This window comes from Mustela erminea, chromosome X (genome assembly GCF_009829155.1).
Source record: "Mustela erminea isolate mMusErm1 chromosome X, mMusErm1.Pri, whole genome shotgun sequence".
In the NCBI taxonomy this organism is placed as follows: domain Eukaryota; kingdom Metazoa; phylum Chordata; class Mammalia; order Carnivora; family Mustelidae; genus Mustela; species Mustela erminea.
The window spans coordinates 68,400,383-68,419,872 of NC_045635.1; the positions used below are offsets into that span (position 1 = coordinate 68,400,383).

At 37.1% G+C, this 19,490-nt stretch overlaps 1 long non-coding RNA gene across 1 annotated transcript in view; it reads left to right on the forward strand.

The window, feature by feature from the left end:
* The window catches only part of LOC116583617, a 32,222-nt gene extending 15,537 nt beyond the window's left edge, over positions 1-16,685 (forward strand). Inside the window, exons 3-5 of the long non-coding RNA XR_004282806.1 lie at positions 2,706-2,791; positions 12,563-12,567; positions 16,674-16,685. This is a non-coding gene — a long non-coding RNA (uncharacterized LOC116583617). The remainder of the gene's footprint in view (positions 1-2,705; positions 2,792-12,562; positions 12,568-16,673) is intronic.
* The last annotated feature ends 2,805 nt before the right edge of the window (positions 16,686-19,490 follow it).

The window sequence follows — 19,490 nt, forward strand, 5'->3', positions numbered from 1 at the left end:
GAATATGGATGCTAAGATTCTCAGCAAGATCCTAGCACACAGGATCCAACAGCACATTAAAAAGATTATCCACCATGACCAAGTGGGATTCATCCCTGGGTTGCAAGGATGGCTCAACATTCGCAAATCAATCAATGTGATAGAAGAAATCAGTACGAAAAGAGAGAAGAACCACATGGTTCTCTCAACTGATGCCTAAAAAGCATTTGACAAAATCCAGCATCCTTTCCTGATTAAAACGCTCAAAGTATAGGAATAGAGGGAACATTACTCAACTTCATAAAATCCATCTATGAAAAACCCACAGCAAATATCATCCTCAATGGGAAAAAGCTTGCGTCCTTCCCGTTGAGATCAGGAACACGACAAAGATGCCCACTCTCGCCACTCTTGTTCAACATAGTATTAGAAGTCCTAGCAACAGCCATCAGACAACAAAGAGAAATACAAGGTGTCCAAATTAGTGATAAAGAAGTCGAACTCTCTCTCTTCACAGATGATATGATTCTTTATATGGAAAACCGAAAAGACTCCAACCCCAACCTACTAGAACTCATATGGCAATTCAGTATTGAGGCAGGATACAAAGTCAATGTACAGAAATCAGTGGCTTTCTTATACACTAACAATGAAAACACAAGAAAGGGAAATTAGAGAATTGATTCCAATTGCTAGAGCATCAAGAACCATAAGGTACCTGGGAATAAACCTAACCAAATTTGTAAAGGATCTGTACTCGAGGAACTATAGAACACTCATGAAAGAAATTGAAGAAGACACAAAAAAATGGAAGAGCATTTCATGCTCTTGTATCGGAAGAATAAACATTGTTAAAATGTCTACACTGCCTAGAGCAATCTATATTTTTAATGCCATTCCGATTAAAATTCCTTTGGCATTTTTCAAAGAGCTGGAGCAACTAATCCTAAAATTTGTGTGGAATCAGAAGAGACCCCAAATCGCTAAGGAAATGTTGAAAAACGAAAACAAAACTGGCGGCATCATGTTGCCTGATTTCAAGCTTTACTACAAAGCTGTGATCACCAAGACAGCATGGTACTGGCATAAAAATAGACACATAAGCCAGTGGAACAGAGTAGAGAACCCAGATATGGACCTTCAACTCTATGGTCAAATAATCTTCGACAAAGCAGGAAAAAATATCCAGTGGAAAAAAGACAGTCTCTTCAATAAATGGTGGTGGGAAAATTGGACAGCTACGTGTAGAAGAATGAAACTCGACCATTCTCTTACACCGTACACAAAGATAAACTTGAAATGAATAAAAGACCTCAACGTGAGACAGGAATCCATCAGAATCCTAGAGGAGGACATAGGCAGTAACCTCTTCGATATCAGCCACAGCAACTTCTTCCAAGATATATCTCCAAAGTCAAAGGAAACAAAAGCAAAAATGAATTTGGGGGACTTCATCAAGATCAAAAGCTTCTGCAAAGCAAGGGAAAGAGTCAACAAAACAATGAGGCAACCCAAGAAATGGGAGAAGATATTTGCAAATGACAGTACAGACAAAAGGGTGATACCAGGATCTATAAAGAACTTCTCAAGCTCAACACACACAAAACAGATCATCACGTCAAAAAATGGGCAGAAGACATGAACAGACCCTTCTCCAATGAAGACATACAAATGGCTATCAGACACATGAAAAAATGTTCATCATCACTAGCCATCAGGGAGATTCAAATGAATTCTGTTACACTGAAAATAAATTAAATTAAATTTTTTAAAAAAAGAAAAAGAAACAGTAAAAATATGTAAAAAATAAAACAAAGAAATCTAATATGTTACTAAAGAAAGCCAATTTATCATTAGAGGGAAAAGCAAGAGAAGAAAAGGAAACAGAGAAGAACTTCCATAATAACCATAGAACAGGGACCTAATTGTCAATAATTACCTACTTATCAATAATTACCTACTTATCAATAATTACTTTGAGTGTAAATGGACAAAACACTCCAGAAGACATAAGGTGATGGAATGGATAAAAAAGCAAGACCCATCAATATGTTACCTACAAGAGACTCATTTCTGGCCTACAAACGCATGCAGATTGAAAGTGAAAGAATGGAGAAGTCTTTATCCTGTAAATGTATGTGAAAAGAAACCAGGGTAGCAATATTTATAACAGACAAAATAGACTTTAAAACAAAGTGTGTAAGAAGAGACAGAGAAGGACATTGTATATTCATAACGGGAGTAATTCAGCAGGAAGATAATAGAATTATAAATTTTATATTTTATTAACTAAATATTAATTTAATGAAAATAATTAAATTGATTGATTTAATGAATTAAATATTTTATATTTATAAATTATAAATTTATGCATCCAACATAGGATAACCCAAATATGAAAAACAGATAAATGCATAAAACAGGTAATAACAAATGTTAAAAAAGTAACTGATAGTAATACTATAATAGGTAATTTTAACACTGTAGCTACATCAATCGCCAGATCATCCAAACAGAAAATAAAGGAAAGAGTGGCTCTGAATGACACTTTGAACTATATGGCTCTAATAGACATATTCAGACTTTCCATCCTAAGACACCAGAATGCACATTCTTTTCAAGTGTTCAGAGATTGTATATTAGGCCACAGAACAAGCCACAACACATTCAGAAAGTTTAAAGTCATACATGCATCTTTACCAACAGTAAGGCTATGAAACCAAAAGTCCAACACAAGAAAAAATCTGGAAAGAGCACAAATACATAAAGGTTTAATAACATAGTCCTAAACAATGAATGGCTCAACCAGGAAGTCAAAGAGGAAATTAAAATGCATGGAGACAAATGAAAATGAAACAAAATGTTCCAAAATATTTGGGATTCAGCCAAAGGTGTTCTAAGAGGGAAGTTTATAACAATGCAGGCCTATTTCAATAAGCAAGAAAAATCTCAAATAAACAACCTAACATCATGCCTAAAGGAGATAGAAAAAGAGCAACAAACAAAACTCAAAACAATAGAAGGAAGGAAATAATAAATATCACAGCAGAAATAAATAAAATAGAAACTGAAAAAAAATACAACATATCAGTGAACTCAAAGGACAGTCCTTTGAAATAAATAAATAAATACACACGTCAGCCAGGCCCAGAGAGGGTGGGGGAGGGGGACTTGAATAAATTCAGAAATATGAGTATGAACAACCAACACCAGAATAATATGAAGGATTACAAAAGAATATTAGGAAATTTATGTGCCAACAAATTGGACAACCCAGAAGTGGATAAATACCTAAAAACATATAACCTCTTCAAACAGAATCAGGAAGAAATAGAAAATTTGAGGGCTGATTATCAGCAATGAAACAGACTATGTAATCACAAAACTCACAACAAGCAGAACTCCAGGACAAGATGGCTTCACAAAAAATTTCTCAAAACATTTTTTAAAAAGTTTATACCAATTTTTCTAAAACATTTCCCAAAAAAAGTAAGAATGAGAAAAAATTCCAGAATATTCTATGAGGCAGCCTTACCCTGAAACTTAGATACACAACAAAAAAGAGAATTAGGAGCCAATATTTCTGATGAACATAGATGCCAAAATCCTCAACAAAATATTAGCTAACTAAATTTGACATTATAGATTCATATACATACGAACCTATAATGTATTATTTGTTATTTGTTTCAGGGACACTGCTCTGTGATTCATCAGTCTTACATAATTCACAGCACAGCACTCACAATAGCACATACCCTCCCCAATATCCACCACCCAGCCACCCCATCCCTCCCACCCCCATCCGCTCCAGCAACCCTCAATTTGTTTCCTGAGTTGAGTCTCTTATGTTTTTTTTTCCATCTCTGTTTTCTTCTTGTTTCATTTTTCCCTCCCTTCTCCTATGATCCTCTCTCTTGTTTCTCAAATTCTTTGTATCAGTGAGAAAAATCCATAATTGTCTTTCTCTAACCGACTTATTTCTCTTAGCATAGTACCCGCCACTTTCATCCATGTCATTGCAAATGGGAAAACTTCATTTTTTTTTTCATTGTGTAGTATACAATTCCATTGTATTTCATTATATATATATATATATATATATATATATATATATATATATACCACTTCTTTATCCATTCATCTGTTGATGGACATCTAGACTGTTTCCATAGTTTGGCGATTGTGGACATTGCTACTATAAACATTCAGGTACACATGTCTCTTTGGATCACTACATTTTAATCTTTAGGCTAAATATCTAGTAGTGCAATTGCTGGGTCGTAGGATAGCTCTATTTTCAACTTTCTGAGGAACCTCCATACTGTTTTCCAGAGTGGCTGCAACTGCTTGAATTCCATCCAACAGTGTAAGAGGGTTCCCCTTTGTCTGCATCCTTGCCAACATCCGTCCTTTCCTGACATGTTAATTTTAAGCATTCTGACCGGTGGGAGGTGGTATCTCATTGTGGTTTTGCTTTGAATTTCCCTGATGGCAAGTCATTTTGAGCAATTTTTCATGTGTCTGTTGGCCATTTGGATGTATTCTTTTCAGAAATGTCTTTCATGTCTTCTGCCCGTTTCTTGAACGGATTATTTGTTCTTTGGGTTTTGAGTTTGATAGGTTCTTTATAGATTTTGGATACTGGCCCTTTATCTGATATGTCATTTGCAAATATCTCCTCCCATTCTGTCAGTTTCTTCTGGTTTTGTTGACTGTTTCCTTGTCTGTGCAAAAGCTTTAGCTCTAGATGAAGTGCCAAATAGTTCATTTTGTCCTTGCTTCCCTTGTCTTTGGCGATGTATCTAGAAAGAAGTTGCTGCGGCTGCAGTCAAAGAGGTTGTTGCCTGTGCTCTCCTCAATGATTTTTATGGATTCCTGTCTCACGTTGAGGTCTCTCATCTATTTTGTGTCTATTATGGTCCAGTTTCATTCTTCTGCATGTGACTGTCCAATTTTCCTAACAACATTTGCTGAAAAGACTTTTTCTCCCATTGGGCATTCTTTCCTGCTTTGTCGAAGATTAGTTGGCCATAGAGTTGAGGGACCACTTCGGGGCCCTCTGTTCTGTTTCACTGATCTATGTGTGTGTTTCTGTGCCAGTGTCATACTGTATTGATGAGTATAGTTTTGAAGTAGAGCTTGATGTCCGGAATTGTGATGCCACCAGCTTTGCTTTTCTTTCTCAACATTCCTCTGGCTATTCGGGGTCTTTTCTGATTCCATATAAATTTTAGGATTATTTGTTCCATTTCTATAAAAAAAAAATGCTTGGTGGTATTTTGATAGGGAATGCATTAAATGTGTAGATTGCTCTAGGTAGCATAGACATTTTCACAAACTTCATTCTTCTAACCCATGAGCATGGAAGGTTTTTCCATTTCTTTGTGTCTTCCTCAATTTCTTTCATGAGTACTTAATAGTTTTCTGAGTACAGATTTTCTACCTCTTTGGTTAGATTTATTCCAAGGTACCTTACGGTTTTGGGTGCAATTGTAAATGGGATCAACTCCTTCATTTCCCTTTCTTCTGTCTCTTTTGGTGTATAGAAATGCAACTGATTTCTGTGCATTGATTTTATATCCTGACTCTTTACTGAATTCCTGTATGAGTTATAGTAGTGTTGGAGTGGAGTCTTTTGGGTTTTACACATAAAATATTGTATCATCTGCAAAGAGTGAGAGTTTGACTTCTCCTTTGCCAATCCGGATGTCTTGTATTTCTGTTTGTTGTCTTATTGCTGAGGCTAGGACTTCTAGTACTATGTTCATTAGCAGATGTGATAGTGGACAGCCCTGCCATGCTCCTGACTTTAGGGGAAAAGCTCTCAGTTTTTCCCCATTGAGAATGACATTCGCTGTGGGTTTTGCATAGATGGCTTTTATGATATTGAGGTATGTACCCTCTATCCCTACACTGTGAAGAGTTTTGATCAAGAAAGGATGCTGTACTTTGTCAAATGCTTCTTCAACATCTATTGAGAATATCATGTGGTTCTTGTTCTTTCTTTTAATAATGTATTGTATCACATTGATTTGCAGGTATTGAACCAACTTTGCAGCTCCGGAATAAATCCTACTTAGTCGTGGTCAATAATTATTTTAATGTACTGTTGGATCCTATTGGCTAGTAATTTGGTGAGAATTTTGGTATCTGTGTTCATTAGGGATATTGGTCTGTAATTCTCCTTTTGATGGGGTCTTTGTCTGGTTTTGGGATCAAGGTAATGCTGTCCTCATAGAATGAGTATGGAAGTTTTTCTTCCATTTCTATTTTTTGGAACAGTTTCAGGAGAATAGGTATTAATTCTTTAAATGCTTGGTAGAATTCCCCTGGGAAGCCATCTGGCCCAGGGCTCTTGTTTGTTGGGAGATTTTTGATAACTGCCTCAATCTCCTTACTGGTATGGGGCTGTTCAGGTTTTCTACTTCTTTCTGGCTCAGTTGTGGTAGTTTATATGTCTCTAGGAATGCATCCACTTCCTCCAGATTGTCAAATTTACTGGCCAGTAGTTGCTCATAATATGTTCTTATAATTGTTTGTATTTCTTTGCTGTTGGTTGTGATCGTTCCTCTTTCATTCATGATTTTATTAATTTGAGTCCTTTCCCTTTTCTTTTTGATAAGTATGACCAGGGGATTATCAGTCTTATTAATTTTTTCAAAGAACCAGCTCCTAATTTCACCGCTCAGTTCTACTGTTCTTTTGGTTTCAGTTTCATTGATTTCTGTTCTGATCTTTATTATTTATCTTCTCCTGCTGGGTTTAGGCTGATTTACTGTTCTTCCTCCAGCTCCTTTAGGTGTAGTGTTAGGTTGTGTATTTGACACCTTTCTAGTTTCTTGAGAGAGGCTTGTATTGCTGTATACTTTCCTTTCAGAACTGCCTTTGTTACATTCCAAATATTTTGAACAGTTGTGTTTTCATTTTCACTTGCTTCCACAATTTTTACAAATTCTTCCTTAATTTCTTGATTGACCCATCCATTCTTTAGTAGGATGCTCTTTAGACTCCACGTGCTTGAGTTCTTTCCAACTTTCCTCTTGTGGTTGAGTTCTAGTTTCAAAGCATTGAGGTCTGAAAATATGTAGGGAATGATCCTAATCTTTTGGTACCAGGTGAGCCTTGATTTGTTACCCAGGATGTGATCTATTCTGGAGAATGTTCCATGTGCACTAGAGAAGAATGTGTATTCCGTTGCTTTGGGATGGTATACTCTGAATATACCTGTGATGTCCATCTGGTCCAGTGTGTCATTTAAAGCCTTTATTTCCTGGTTGATCTTTTTCTTAGATGATCTGTTCATTTCAGTGAGGGGGCTGTTAAAGTGCCCTACAATTATTGAATTATTGTCGATGTGTTTCTTTCATTTTGTTATTAAATGGCAGGGGCGCATGGGTGGCTCAGTGGGTTAAGCCTCTGCCTTCGGCTCAGGTCATAATCTCAGGGTCCTGGGATCGAGCCCTGCATTGGACTATCTGCTTGGCGGGGAGCCTGCTTCGTCCTATGTCTCTCTGTCTGCCTCTCTGCCTACTTGTGATCTCTGTCTGTCAAAAAAATAAATAAATAAAATGATAAATAAACAAACAAACAAACAAATAAATAAATAAATGGCATATGTAATTGCCTGCTCCCAGGTTAAGGGCATAGATATTTCTTGTTAGATCATCTTGTGGGCCGACCCTTTGAGTATGACACAGTGTCCTTCGTCATCTCTTATTATACTCTTTGGCTTAAAATCTAACTTGTCTGATTTAAGGATTGCCACACCAACTTTCTTTTGATGTCCATTAGAATGATAAATGGTTTTCTACCCCTCACTTTAAATCTGGAGGTGTATTTGGGTCTAAAATGAGTTTCTTGCAGTCAACATATCGATGGGTCTTTTTTCTTGTTAGTTTGTTTGTTTGTTTGCTTGTTTGTTTATTCACTCTGATAACCTGTTTCAATTGATTGGGGCATTTAGCCCTTTTACATTCAAGGTAACTATTTAAAGGTATGAATTTAGTGTCATTGTATTGCCTGTAAGGTGACTGTTACTGTATATTGTTTCCATTCCTTTCTGGTCTGTTGCTTTTAGGCTCTCTCTTTGGTTGAGGACCCCTTTAAATATTTCCTGTAGGGCTGGCTTGGTGTTTGCAAATTCTTTTAGTTTTTGCTTGTCCTGGAAGCTTTCTATCTCTCCTTCTATTTTCAATGACAGCCTAGCTGGATATAGTATTCTTGGCTGCATATTTTTCCTGTTTAGGAATCTGAATATATCATGGCAGTCCTTTCTGGCCTACCAGGTCTCTGTGGATATGTCTGCTTCCAATCTAATATTTATACCATTGTAGGGTACAGACCTCTTATCCCCAAACAGCTTTCAGGAGTTCCTCTTTGTTTCTGAGACTTGTAAGTTTTGTTGACCTATTTTTATTGATTTTGAGAGCGGTTCTCTGTGCATCCTGGCTTTTGATGATTGTTTCCTTTCCCAAATTAGGGAAGTTCTCTGCTGTAATTTGCTCCACTATGCCTTCTGCCCTCCCCCCTTTCTTTTTCTTCTGGCATCCCAATTATTCCAATATTGTTTTGGCTTATATATCTCGAATCCTCCCCTCATGGTCCAGTAGTTGTTTATCTCTCTTTTTCTCAGCTTCTTTATTCTCCATCATTTGGTCTTCTGTGTTACTAATTCTCTCTTCTGCCTCATTTATCCTAGCAGTAAGAGCCTCCATTTTTTATTGCATCTCATATATATATATATATATATATATTTAATTTCAACTTGTTCTTTAGTGATTTTTGTTTGTTTGTTTGTTTTTTGTTTTTTGTTTTTTCCTCCAGAGAGGGATTTTATTTCTCCAAAAAAGGAGTCTCTAGTATCTTTTATGCTTCTTTCAAGCCAAGTTTGGAACTTTATAATTATTCTTCTGAACTCTAGTTCTGACATCTCACTAATGTCCATATTGATTAGGTCCCTAGTAGTCGGTACTGTCTCTTATTCTTTTTTTTTTTTTTCCTCTTAAGGGGGTTTTTCCGTTTTGTCATTTTGTCCAGAGAATAGATGAAGGAGAGAACAAAAGGGTAACAAGGAGCACAGAAAAATATACACTAGCCAAATCAGAAGAGATCCAAAACCGGGAGCAGAAGAAAGGAAAAAAGAAAAAAATAATAATAACGATTAGACTGGAGAATGGAACAGAGCAACATACTTGATTTGGGGTGTGTTTTGGTCTGTTTTAATTTTAAAGAAATTTTAATTTTAAAGAAAAAATATATATGGGTAAAATCGATGAAGGGATGAAATATGTCTGTAAAGATGATAATTGAAAAATATTTAAAAAAAAGAAGTTATTTGCAAATGGCAGTACAGTACAAATGACAAAAGGTTGATATCCAGGATCTATAAAGAACTCATCAAACTAAACACACACAAAACAGACAATCATATCAAAAAATGGGAAGAAGGTATGAACAGACACTTCTCCAATGAAGACATACAAATGGCTATCAGACACATGAAAAAATGTTCATCATCACTAGCCATCAGGGAGATTCAACTTAAAACCACATTGAGATATCACCTTACACCAGTTAGAATGGCCAAAATTAGCAAGACAGGAAACAACATGTGTTGGAGGGGATGTGGAGAAAGGGGAACCCTCTTACACTGTTGGTGGGAAAGCAAGTTGGTGCAGCCTCTTTGGAGAACAATGTGGAGATTCCTCCAGAAATTAAAAATAGAACTTCCCTATGACCCTGCCATTGCACTACTGGGTATTTACCCCAAAGACACAGAGGTCGTGAAAAGAAGGGCCATCTGTACCCCAATGTTTATAGCAGTAATGGCCACGGTCGCCAAACTGTGGAAAGAACCAAGATGCCCTTCAATGGACGAATGGATAAGGAAGATGTGGTCCATATACACTATGGAGTATTATGCCTCCATCAGAAAGGACGAATACCCAACTTTTGTAGCAACATGGACGGGACTGGAAGAGATTATACTGAGTGAAATAAGTCAAGCAGAGAGAATCAATTATCATATGGTTTCACTTATTTGTGGAACATAACAAATAGCATGGAGGACATGGGGAGAAAGAGAAGAGAAGGGAGTTGGGGGAAATTGGAAGGGGAGGTGAACCATGAGAGACTATGGACTCTGAAAAACAATCTGAGGGTTTTGAAGGGGAGGGGTTGGGAGGTCAGAGTACCAGGTGGTGGGTATTATAGAGGGCACAGATTGCATGGAGCACTGGGTGTGGTACAAAAAAAATGAATACTGTTATACTGAAAATAAATTTAAAAAATTAAAAAAAAAAGATTTGAAACTATAAGCATTTGGTTGAATAAAGAAAAAAGAAGGAGAGCATGTGATCAGGCTAGAGACTAGAACAAAGCCATACGCTAGAGTTAGAATATGTTTTGGTCTGTTAGAAGAAATTGTATCCCAAAATTTTAAAGAAAGAAAAAAGGTATATGTATAGAAAAAGTAAAGTTAAACCCAATGAATGAATAGAATAGCACTATAAAAATAAAAGTTAAAAAATATTTTTAAAAAGGCATTGATAGGATGAAATAGATAAAATAGGTTAAAATAGAAAAGAGGAAAATTTTTAAAAAATAGAAAAAGAAAAATATAATGAAAATTTCCAAAAATTAACTTTGAGAGCCTGAAGAATCATGGGCAAAAAAAGCCATGAATTCTATGTGCTGTACCCCCTAGCATTGGTGTTTTGCAGTTCACATTGGTCAGCAAACTTGGTCTTGGCTGGATGTTCTTGCAGATCTTTGAGGGGAGGAGCCTCTGTCAGTGACTCTCAAATGTCTTTGCCTGAGACAGAATTGTACCACCCTTGCCAGGGGCCAGGCCTGTCCAAGGAATCTGCTTGGGTTTGGTCTTGGTAGCTTCCCTGAACGCTCCCTGAAAACTTACTGTACAGCTTTGGAGGATGAGAAAGAAGATGACAGCTTCCCAATCTCTGGCCCTGGAGGAGCCGAGAGCCTGGGACCCCCCTCTTCAGTGAGTCCTCAGAGAAAAACTGTCAGTCACTCCTGTCTCCCTGGTCTCCAGCCACACTCGAGCGCACCTGGCCTGTGACCAAGTGTTTCTATCTCTGTCCCATGGCCCTGTTTGGAGTCTCCAAGCCCAACATATTCCTGCAGCATGTTCCCCCCCAGTGGAGGAATGGGGGGGGTCTGCCCAGATCTGCCATCTGTGTGGTCGTTGCTCATAGAGTGGTGGCCCGACTTTGCCTTGGATCGTGGTTTACAGCGACCCCAAAGTGAGAGCCCCCTCCTTGGCTCTGTCTTTGCAGCTGGCTTCACTTCTCCGATACCTGGGAACTCTACCACACTCAGGCGCCCCCAGTATTTCTGTGACCCCCCCCCCCCAAGGGTCTTGAGACCACACTGACCCAGCAAGGATTCCAACTCCTGCTTAGCCACTCGAGCAATGTCCCTCTCTGGAGAAGACTTCTGAAAGTTCTGATTTTGTGCTCCATTGCTCTCTCACTTTCCAGGAGCTGGGCCTTTCCCCTGTGACCTATCTTCCCATATATTGCCTCGGATTCACTTCTCTGCATGCCCTACCTTCCAGAAAGTGGTCGCTTTTCTGTTCATAGAATTGCTGCTATTCTTCCCTTCCATCTCCTGCTGAGTTTGTAGGTGTTCAGAGTGGTTTGATAACTATCTAGCTGAATTCCTGGGACCAGATGAAATTTAGTTCTCCTACTCCTCCACCATCTTGTCCCTCCACTTCCATATGCCTTTTGATTGAATCGTTTACTCCATTAACATTCAGTGTAATTATTGAAAAATATGCATTTAGTGCCATTGTATTACCTGTAATGTTGCTGTTTCTCTGGATTGTCTCTGTTCTTTCTGGTCTTTGTTACTTTTGGTGTCTTTCTCTACTCAAAGTTCCTCTTTTAATATTTGTGCAGGGTTCATTTAGTGTTCACAAAATCCTTGAGTTTTTATTTATCCTGGAAACTCTTTTTCTCTCCTTCTATTCTAAATGGCAGCCTTGCAGGATAAAATATTCTTGGCTACATGTTTTTTTTCCCATTTAGCATTTGAATGCATCATGACAGTATTTTCTAGTCTTCCAGGTCTCTGTGAACAGGTCTGCTTCCAGCCTTATGTTGCTACCCTTTTAGGTTAAGGACGACTTGTCCCAAGCTACTTTGAAGGTTTTCTCTTTATCTTTGAAATTTGCAAACTTCGCTATTAAATGTTTAGGTGTTGACCTATTTTTATTAATTCTGAGGAGGATTCTCCGTGCCTCCTGGACTTGTATCCTGTTTCTTCCTCCAGATTTGGGAATATGTCAGCCATAATTTCTTCAAATAAATCTTCTGCCCCTTCTCACCTTCTGGAACCCTATTACATGGATATTTTTTTTGCTTTATGGAATCTCTGAGTTCTCAATTTCTCCCTTTGTGATCAAGAAGTTGTCTCTACTTTTCAACATCCTTATTTTCTATCATTTTATTTTCTATATCACCAACTCTCTCTTCTGCCTCATTTATTCCTGCTATTAGAACTTCCATGTGGGACTACCTCTCAGTAATAACATTTTTTATTTAGGCCTGACTAGTTTTAGTTCTTTTATTTCTATAGAAAGGGATTCTCCTGTGTCTTCTCAGTTTTTTTTTTTTTCCAAATCCCAACTTGTATCTTTTTAATCATTGTTTTAAATTCTAGTTCAAACATTTTACTTATCCTCGTTTACTAAATCCCTGGCAAGGAACACTTATTCTTGTTCTTTTTATGGTCTCAATTTCTCTATCTCATCATTTTTTCCAGAAAATAATAGAAGAAAGAGAGTGAAAGGACAAGCATAACACAAAACAAAAACAGAAAAAAATCAAACAAGAAACAAAACAACAAAAAAACTTGATCCTGGGTGTATTTTGGTCTGCTTGGTAAAGGACACTAGATCCCAAATGTATATGTGAATAAATAAACAAACAAATTAATAAATAAGTAATAAAATATGAAAGGAAACAAAATATAAAATATATGTTATATAAATAAATGTATATAAAAATAATACATATAGATAAAAATTAAACATTTAAAACTATTGAAAAAATAAAATATTTGAAAAAATAAACCTGAAAGATTAAAGCACATTTTTAAAAAGTGTTTTTCCCAAAAGGTGAAGCTTTGCAATTCTCTGTGATTAGTAAACTTGATGTGAACCAGTTGTTCTTTATGGTCTTCTGAGAGAGGGGTTTGTTGTTCTGAATCTCAAGTGCCATTGCTCTTGTGGAAATGTGCGTCCTTTGCCAGGGGGCTCGTCTCAGTGTAAGCAGCTCCGCATTGCACTATTGTGCTGTTTTGCTCCCCGGAAGCTTTTAGCACCAGTCGGTTGGTTGAAAATTGTTCTTCCTAGCTCTCTAGTCCTACAGGTGAAAGTTAACTCCCCTCACACTTCAGTGAGGTCTCACAGAAAAGCAGTCAATCACTCTTGTTTCCCTGGTTTTCCATCCAAATCTGTGTTCATCCAACCTGTGACCGAGCATTTTTATCTCAGGCACCTGACTGAGTTTCAAGTCTCCAAATTTTATGGACACCTGTGGCATGGAGGGGGTCTCACCATGTTTCTGCCTTTTGATGGGTCCCTGTCAAGAGAGTGATTGCTCAACATTGCAGCAATTTTCAGTTTAGGGCAACAAACGCCAGAAAGCTGGCACCTAGACTCACTGCTTTCACCTGGATTTCCTGTTCTGATCCCTGGGAACTCTATTGCACTCAGGCACCCCTGTTATTCTTGTAACCCTGGGAATCCTGAAACTGGGTTGTCGCACCTAGGATTCTGTCCCACTTTTCCACCTGAACTCCTTTAAGCCAGAGACATCCCCCATTGTTGCAGACTTCTGAAAGTTCCAATTTTTGTTATAAGCTCTGCTGCTTATAACACTTTGTGGTAGTGTCCTTAAGCCAGATCCCTCCCCTCAGCTGTATCATCCAATATATCTCCTAACATTCAAGTCTCTGCACCTCCTATCTTCCAAAAAGTGATCACTTGTCTATTTGTAGAATTGAAGCATTTTCTCTCAGGTCTCTGATTTTGCAAGTGTCCAGAAAGATTAGATAACTATATAGCTGAATTCTAGTGACCAAACTTAGTGTCCCCTAGTTATATGGCATCTTAGCTCTCCACCCCCCAAAAAGTAATTATCTTTATGCTTGGGATTAAATGAATTATATTATTTAAATCATTATTTTTAAAGGTTTTATTTTTAAGTAATTTCTACATCGAACATGAGGCTTGAACTCACAAGCCTGAGATCAAGAGTCTCAGGCTTTATAGACTGAAATAGCTAGGCACCCTTATTATGTAAATTAAATAGATAGATCCCCAAATCTCTTTGATAACTTGAAATTTGGATTTTTGCTAAGTTTAATCAAATGATGGAGACTTATGGATATTTTGATCATTCCCAATTTCTTAAGGAATCTCCACACTGTTTTCCAAAGTGGCTGCCCAACTTGTATTCTCACCAACAGTGTAAGAGGGTTCCCCTTTCTACACATCCTCTCCAACACTTGTTGTTACTGTCTTGTTGATTTTGGCCGTTCTAACTGGTGTAAGGTGGCATCTCAATGTGATTTTGATTTGAACCTCTCTGCCGGCTACTGATGAGGAACATTTTTTCATGTGTCTGTTAGCCATTTGTATGTCTTCTTTGAAGAAGTGTCTGTTCATGTTTTCTGCCCTTTTTTTTTTTTTTTGACATGATTATCTGTTTTGTGTGTGTTGAGTTTGAGGAATTGTTTATAGATCTTGGATATCAGCCCTTTGTCTGTAGTGTCATTTGCAAATATCTTTTCTCATTCTGTGTGTTGCCTCCTTGTTTTGTTGACTGTTTCCTTTGCTGTGCAGAAGATTTTGATCTTGGTGAAGTCCGAAAAGTTCAATTTCGCTTTTGTTTCCTTTGCCTTTGGAGACGTGTCTCAAAAGAAGTTGCTGAGTCCAATGTGAAAGAGGTTACTACCTATGCTCTCCGCTAGAATTTGTGTAGATTCCTGCAAGTGTTGAGGTCTTTCATCCATTTCGAGTTTATCTATCTGTATGGTGTGAGAGAATGGTGAGGTTTCATTCTTCTATCCATAGCTGTACAGTTCTCCCAGAACCATTTATTGAAGAGATTGTCTTTTTTTCCACTGGAGATATATATATATATATATAATTTCCCTGCTTTGTCAAAGATTAGTTGACCATTGAGTTGAGGGTCTATCTGGACTCTCTACTCTGGCCCATTGGTCTTTGTGTCTGTTTTTATGCCAGTAGCATGCTGTCTTCGTGATCTCAGCTTTGTAGTAAATCTTGAAATCAGGCAACATGATGCCCACAGCTTTGTTTTGCTTTTTCAACATTCTTTTAGGGATTCAAGGTCTTTTCTGGTTCCAAACAAATTTTAGGATTGTTTGTTCCAGCATTTTGAAGAATGCCATTTTAATTTTTATCAGAATAGCACTGAATGTATAGATTGCTCTGGGAAGTATACACATTTCAACAATGTTCATTCTTCTGATACATGAGCATGGAATTGTCTTCCATTGGTTTGTGTCTTCAATTTCTTTCATGAGTGTTCTGTTGTTCCTTGAGTATAGATCCTTTACCTCTTTTGTTAGGTTTATTCACAGGTATCTTACACTTCTTGGTGCTATAGTAAACAGAATTGATTCTCTAATTTCCCTTTCTATATTTTCATTGTTAGTGTATAAGAAAGCAACCGATTTCTGTACATTGATTTTGTATCCTGCCACATTACTGAATTGCTGTTTGAGTTCTAGTACTTCAGGGGTGGAGTCTTTTGGGTGCTCCATATAAGGTATCATGTCATCTGCAAAGAGAGAGCTTGACTTCTTCTTTCCCAATTTAAATACCTTTGCCAAACAAGATAAAGTGCTGAAAATTATTCACTGAACCTAAGTTTGCCTACTTTTGACTACCTATTAGTCAAAAGAAACTAAAGATATTTGGGTCTATTATTAAACATGGCTTGTATCATGCTGCAAGATTTTTTATGACAAAGCATATGCTTCTAGAATTTATAAAAATAGAAGTCTGTCAAGCCACAGAATGTTAATATGACTCACAGTTATATATTTCTTAGTTTCCCCTAGAAATTATGGTTTTTAAGTGTCAAGAATTTGAATTACTATACATAACTAAAGCTATTAGAAACAATAAAAGAAATATCTTCTTATGCAAGGGAAGTAAAATATGTGTTTTCAGTAAAAGAGAATATGAGGAATGAAACCTAAATTTTTTGAGGAAAAACCATTGCAGAAATTTTGTGAAATAGGAATTTTGGGGAAGGAATTTTATGTGTGGTCATAACTGACTAAGATCGGAATTATAAATGTTTAATGTCCAAAGTAAGTTGCTGAAAGTTAAGATTTGGTTTTTACTTTGGTAAAAATACAAAGTTTTTTTTTGTTGTTGTTGTTCTTTTCTTTTTGTTCATTCGTTTGTTTGTTTTGTTTTATTTTTAGTTTTAGTTTTAGTTTTCAGTCTGCTTTCAGGGAGATGTGGCCCATATATACTATACAGTATTATGCCTCCATCAGTAAGGATGAATACCCAACTTTTGTATCAACATGGACAGGACTGGAAGGGATTATGCTGAGTGAAGTAAGTCAAGCAGAGAAAGTCAATTACAATACAGTTTCACTTATTTGCAGAGCATAAGAAATAACATGGAGGACATGGGGAGATGGAGAGGAGAAGGGAGCTGGGGGAAATTGTAGGCGGAGACAAACCATGTGAGACCGTGGACTCTGAAAAACAATGTGAGGTTTTGGAGGAATGAGGGTTTGTGGGAGGTTGGGTGAGCCTGGTGTTGGGTATTAGGGAGGGCATGTATTGCATGGAGCACTGGGTGAGGTGCATAAACAATGAATCCTGGAACACTGAAAAGAAATTTTAAAAATAAGTAAAAATTAAAAAAAAAGAAGTTTGTGGATGTTTCTTTACCTTTTAAGTGATATGTCTAGAAAATTTTTTTTCTATATATTGTATTTGTATAGGTATATAAGTGTTCTAGACATTATGTGAAATTCCTAGAAATCTGGTATGTCCTGGTATAATGCATTCACTTATAATTATTCTTACCTTTGAAATCATTGTCAACAAAACTGAGGCTCAAACTAAAAATACTGAACATGAGTATTAAGAAAATGTGCTAGTTGTCTTTTATGCAAAGAGAGCAACAACAAAATCTATAAAATTCGTGGCACATATAGATAAAGTCCACTCTGCTTCCATGAAAAATGACCATTGTTGCCAGACTTTTGCATCCTGATGTTCTTTTAACATGATAACAATTTGCTTCTGAATCAGACAAATTAAGATGGGTAAACAATGGCTGTAAATTAAACAAACATTTAGGGTTATGGGAAACCCAAGATAGCTCTTTGATTCATCCCATCTTCCCTGACAAACCTCGTGTGTGTGTGTGTGTGTGTGTGTGTGTGTGTGTGTGTGTGTGTGTTTATTCACCTATCAAAGTGAATTTAAGAGGTTCAAATTATGGATAGACATTTTGGGGGAAATTTCTATAAAACTAATTCTACTAGCAATATCTGACATATCATGTCCAAAATCTTGGAAAAACTGTTTTTGTTCTCAGAGCCCATAGACCTCTATCTGGAATTTTGAGCATCTGCAGTTGGATTTCATTCACCTGACAGTATAAGTTATTAATATGCACTTGTTATTGTATGTTTTCTGTATGGATTGGTTATTTACTCTGATGCAAGGCTGATATGGTTGCAGTGACATGCAAACTGTCAGGTAATATGTCTCCCACTTGAGGTATACCATCCATAATCTCCAAGGATCAAGGAACCCTCTTCTCTGGACAAATCATATGGGCCTTAATGAAACCTTGCAAATTTATTGGCACTTCCATTGTTCATAACATCCTCGATAATTATGTAAGATGACGAAAACTAGTGGTATTCTCAAACATAAAATTTCTAAACTTGCTGAAATTATTGGACTTCTGTGTCTTAAGGTATTGCCCCTGGTCTTGCTGACTGTTTATGGTACCACCATTGTAAAATGTGAACTCCCTTCACATAAGACAGTCACCAGCATACCAGTCAGTGTACACTTGTATACAATCTTCTGCTGATACCTTGTTGACTATGTTAATATGATCAGCTACTCTAAGTCTCTAATGGCTTATATTCAAGACTATTTTTAACAGGTTTAGGAAGACTTCAAGCATCCCAATTCAAAAGATTCTGTCAGTCACAGTCTAGAGTCTGGTGTTGGATATTCTGGAAGCATCATCACAGAAAGACAGCTCTAGAGCCCCATTGGAAGAGAACTTACCAAGTTCTCCTGAGGGACACTCTTGCTATATTAGATGGTGTTAAATCTTGTGTGCATATAATGCAGCTAAAGAAGACCCCAGCTGACATCTGGTCCTGTGCTGAAGACCTCTGAATCAAAGAGATGAGGAAAAGAAGTAGTTGACATTGAGATAGACTGCTCCCACCCAAGACAATGGATCAAGATTTCATACTTCAAATAAACATGAATGCTTTTCTCCTTCTTTTCCATTCTTTTACTCTGGCATCTGCCTAGAAATACAAGACCCTCATCTGTGTCTCCCAGTAGTAAGGGAGGTAAACACTGGTATTTAGAACATCCTTTTATCTTAGGGTAGGAGAAAATCTAACTGTACTAAATCAGTCAACTCCTGAATTTACATTGTCAAGTTAGAAAGGACAATCAAGAAGCTTTCATAATTCAGAGATTCACTCCTTCTTTTGGCACGGTTCCTATTTTCTTGGTTAGGAATAAATGTTAATGAGGCTATGATCAGGAACTTCTCCTCAATTCTTGAAATTCTTACACAGTGTGCTGTTAAAGGAATAGTGACCTAGCAAATGTCCTTAGACTATCTGGTGAAAACTGTTCTTAAAATAGCATAGCTCTTGAATGTACTGTAGCTGAACAAGGCTTCGGGTGCAATGGGCAATGCCACCTGCTGTACCTGGATAAACACCTCTGGCAAAACTGAAACTCGGTTACACAAGATCCCTAACCAAGCTATTTGAATTAAAGGGGAGACTCCTTCAATGGAGCCTCTCTTCACTTATTTGATTTTGATTGGTTTGGGTCTTGGGGGTTATGGCTTCAAAGTCCACTCTGAACATTGGGAATTTTCCTGTTTATAATCTTTTTGGTATGCTGTGTCCTCTCAAAAGCTTTGAATGAGTGCCTGCAACAACTAACTACCAAGCAGATGATCTCCCTGAAACTGAAGCATCACAGAAACAAAGAAAAGTACTAACTTAAAGAATATGAACATGAAGCTGCAATGTGTGACTATCACAGAGGTGAATAAAAAATGTCATTATCTATGGATATCACACAAAAGAACAACAAAACTTCAAGAACTTCAGAGAGGTAGCTGATAATGGTGCTGAATGCCTTAAAGTTTTATTACATCTCTCAGTTGAACTGAGACTTGTGCTAAAACAAAAACAAAAAC